General features: G+C 37.7%; 1 long non-coding RNA gene across 1 annotated transcript; it reads right to left on the reverse strand.

Annotated features, from left to right (window-relative positions):
* Window positions 1-387: 387 nt before the first annotated feature.
* On the reverse strand, window positions 388-3,584 carry LOC103647006 (uncharacterized). Its single transcript, XR_562605.3, has 2 exons — window positions 1,137-3,584; window positions 388-675 (listed from the first exon to the last, which is right to left on the reverse strand). It is a non-coding gene; the product is annotated as an uncharacterized lncRNA (long non-coding RNA).
* Between the last annotated feature and the right edge of the window lie 1,156 nt (window positions 3,585-4,740).

Genomic DNA, 4,740 nt, shown 5'->3' on the forward strand with positions numbered 1-4,740 from the left:
GGCCTAAAAATGTCATACAATGTAGCATTGGACCATTGTCACGTGGCAATTTTGTGACAGATATGTTGTCATAAAGAGGCTGACATGGCAGTTGATGTGTCAATAAAATTATGACAATTAGTTTCGTCATAGGTGGGATGAGATGGGAGGTGTCATTTCAGGTACGTGTCAAACGAATTGTGACGAACATTTTTCACATAAAGTATGATGACGTGGCACCTAATATGATAAGTGGCATGACAAATCGCTTGTGACTATATATTTGTCATAGAATCAGAGGACATGCCAACTATTTATGACGTTTAATTCATCATCAATTAATGAAAATCAGCATTCAATTGAATTCAATCCAAATCGTGCATACAATTTCATCAAACAACATAAGTGTACACAACTTTTTGTATAATGCATATATATTTGAAGCATAAAGCATCCAACACAAGTATTAAACATCAAACATGTTTAAATATCATATAATTTAATTCCAAAAGAAAGTACGATAGGTTCAACTAACACAAGCTACATTTGAGTACGACGTTCCAAAACTTAAAAGGTGCATGGATCATCCCAACATGAAGCTCCACTCATCAGTCTAGTTTAATTTGTTAGGGGGAGGGTGAGCAGTTGACATGACGCTCCAGCCGCATCAGTGAACAGAGAACACATATATAAGTCCTATACATGGAGAAGATGAGAAAAAATCATCATCACAACATAAAGATATAATGGCCAAAGAAAGGAGTAAAGGACTAAACATTCTACACATAATCTTGATATAAGATCATGCAGATGTAAGGACTAAACATTCTAGCATTCATTTCCTAAACCCTAAAACAACCTCAATGAAGCCAATAGGACAAGTTTAAACAAGACAAACACATCAATATAATTTGTTTAGCATCATGGAGCACTTAATATAGACTAGAGTTTTAGCTAGAGATCACCTGAGTCTATCTAGCAATTTTTCTTTCCACAAAAGTGTGGCAAAACTAATTTTAGACAGTAGTCGAGTCATACTTGCACCAAACCATTCAAAAAACAGAATGCATATAGTACTATAAACATTACTTGAGGCGATTACACCAAATATAAGTTATAAGTACAACTGCAGATAAAAAACATCAGACCTGATGTACCTGCAAATTTTCCTTGAGCGGACTCCTGAAGCAGAGCTAAGGACGTTGATAGGGAAACATAAAGACTAGACAGAGATAGTAGCCCCTTCACACGTCGGAGATGTGACCTAATAGACCTCTCATTGTATGTTGCTGAAAGAACTTTTACTTTAGCTCCAGAAAATAAGCACTATATAAGTATATATGACAATAGAGAAGAAACTAGAAGTTGTTACATACTAGCAACCATCTCCAGTGAACATCCACTAGAAGTTATATCTGCTATTTCAGATATTTCCTTGTAGTCTTCTAACTGATGAGCTAACCCATCTTTAGTATGCAATATCAAATTGTATCATGCATAGAAGCATGTTTCAGGAGCATCCAAAAGTAATTGTTTAACATCAATAAAAGAATCTCCTGGGCTTACTTGTAAATAACAGCATACCATGAAACAAACAGAACTAGTAAAGTTAAATAGACAAAGAATGCAGCTCAAGCTTTTCACCTGATTGTGTCCTAGTTTGCAAAAAAATGGATGCTAGTATTGACCTTGTTGGCAGCGAGCTCAGCTCCATATCTTAACTAATCTGAACGCATGCTAATTGCTATTACAACATCAGATCAGTACGAGGGGGTGCCAGTGCCAGGCGGTCGTGCCAGTGCAACAAAATAAAAATGCAGGATGCAGTAAAGCATGAAAGAAACACATATGCCGACCATTTCTTCCACCTAACCGAGATGAACGGGCCTGAGCTCCGCCCCTACTCTCTGTCGTGCTTAGTTGCAGGTTTAAGGGTTTGTACTGCTAATGTCACCTACTCACTAGTACTGCTTGCTGTTTGTAAACTTGGAACCGGCCGACCACTGTACTGTACTCGCAGCCATGGACGTCAATGCGGTGATATGTTTTGTACATCTAAAAACTGATGGACGATCGAACGACAAGCACACATAAGAAGTTGAGAACGCATCACCATTACCAATTCCTCTGCTTGCTAACTCTAGTAACTAGTAACTACAACATTTGGACTAGTCCCACCCCACATCCCCATGGTAGTACTTGCTTAATACAACAGTTGAGAACAAGGAACAGTGACAACATCATTTCAAACCTGCTGGTCCGTACAACATAGAGGTCTAAACAAGCATGATCTTCTAACATTTTTGGCTATTAATCTTCCCATTGACTCCAAATGATTCCATACGTCACTAATACATGACAAGATAGGACGCTAAAGTCTATAGATTTTAATGACCCAACAGATAAAAGATAGAATAAAGCACCAGAATTATGGGTCGTTTAAACTTATTAAGTCTATTAAACTATGTTCTGGAAAAAATAAGCCTTTCATGCTGCTATGTTCTATTTTAAAACTCTTATACTTAAAAAATGTTGTACAAAACAAGGAACTATCCTTCTGAATTTTGAAAGCAAACTATTGTTGATGCTGGTTACTCTCATTTTCAGTTACTACTTTCCCCAATTCAGCCATTAGTGTGTGACAACTAAAAACTCTCGCTAGAGTTAAAAAGTCCATACCTGGTTGAAGCTACTCGACATACCAATAGCACTATAGAAGCTAACAAAATTCCCATGCCAATAACACTGTAGAAGCTCCTCAACATGCTGTTGGATTCTTTCTCCTACCTGTAATACTTTAGCAATATGACTGTTTGACTACCTTCGTCTCACTTTACTATTTTTCCCTTTACACGATTTAAATAGTTCTTTGGATTTCTTGATGTTTTTACTGGGAGTGAACATCGGATGGTGGATGGATTTCGATATGTTCTGGAATGTTGCAGCCAATAAAATTCTCAAGAGCATATATCTTGTACAATTCTTCCACTTCCTCTAGAGAACCAAATGACGTTCCAATTACTGGCTTCAATTTATCATCACAATCAAGTACACAGATGGACAGCTGCAACGAGGCACTACATGAATTTATCAATATGGCAGCAGAACAAACCAAAGCAAAGAGCAGCTCACCGATGTCAGAAGGATATTCATTTTTTTGGTGTACTGAATCCATCATGCATGTTGGACGAACCTGACTCAAGTCTCAGAGCATCTTGAACGCCTGATTGCGACTCCATGGCCTAAAGACTAAGACCTGCGCCATCATAGCCTGTGACTCCATGGTCTGTGCCGCCATGGCCTGGCACTCGAAGACCAACGACTCCATGGCATGCGCCTCAAAAAGAGGGCGGCAGGAGCCGAAAGGGATTTGGGCGGCCAGAAGGTGATAGGATTAGGGCGTCGACGGCTCGAACGGAGGGGCAGCTGATGGTGAAAGGGATTACAGTTATGGCGGCTGGAGGTGGAAGGGTTTAGGGCTGGTGCGGCTCGAACGTCAGGCGGCTGGTGAGGGTGGATCTGTTCGTTGACGGGTCGAATAGGTTTAGCGGGTAGGCAAGGTGATGAAGGAGGGGGTTTATGATAAAAAGAAAACAGAGAAGGACGAGGGTGGTGGAAGCTATTTTCCGTAAAATATTCAGTGCACACTAGAAATGCATGGAAAGACCATGGATGTAATATGGATTATGAGGATTTAATATATGCACTATGTGCACTAAACCTTCATTGCAGTGGATATGTTTTCTATATAATATGCTAACTTTTGTTGGCTTATGAAAAGGTGGATGGAAATTGATACTAACTTTTCTCGGTTGGAAATTAATAATTACCATAAGCATTCCCTTAAGCCGACGGAAGTTGCTAGGGCCAATAAAAATTATCATGTTTCCTATCGTCACTTTCTTTTTTTCCTATTTGTGTTTTTAAATTTTTACGCTATGAGTCACTTCAGACATTCAGATTTTGTCTTGCTCTTACTGAATTGAAATTGATTATTTAGTGATTGCCGACAACCTACGTTTTACTTAACCGTGTGTCAAGTAGCATACTTGAACTCTCATATAAAATTTTTGTGGTGGCTATCCCAGACTTATTAAAACATGATAGTGGACAAGAATAATATTAAAGTACCATTGTAAAATATGTCTTTGTACGCAGCTAATAACATAACGTACGGTCACATGTCTAGGCTAGTCAGATTGAGTGTCCGACATTTTCTGATGTTGAAGGTTTCTATACAATATTTGAACTATTGGGGTCCACATGCTAGAACTAAATAGCTTGCAGACGGAAGAACAAGCCATATTCCCTTTAATACTAGGACAAAATTATCCACACAATAAACCAGTGGATACAATATAAATAAGATACTTTTTTACCAACAAATATGTCAAAATTCTAGTGGTGGAAAAGGCTTTGGCCAAACCTTAGGTTATAGTTTGAAGTCATTCGTATTTAAGTTTTATTTATTTTTTTATTTAAGATTTTATCTATTTATTAATAAAAACATGTTATGGTAACCATATTGCGAACATGACTAACAAGAAAACCTATATTGCAATGGGACCTGCCATTTTGGTGGGTCACACGAGCTAACATGGATAATATTATTTTTTTAAAGTACATCATATATTATAACATATGTGTATAGTCATGTAATATCATGATAATTATTATGTTGAGAAAGTTATGACGGTTTATTCTTATGATGAATCATATTTGGTCATAGAAAATTGTCATAAACATGATGCTAGAGTATGT

This window comes from Zea mays, unplaced genomic scaffold, assembly GCF_902167145.1.
Source record: "Zea mays cultivar B73 unplaced genomic scaffold, Zm-B73-REFERENCE-NAM-5.0 scaffold_353, whole genome shotgun sequence".
Classification (NCBI taxonomy): domain Eukaryota; kingdom Viridiplantae; phylum Streptophyta; class Magnoliopsida; order Poales; family Poaceae; genus Zea; species Zea mays.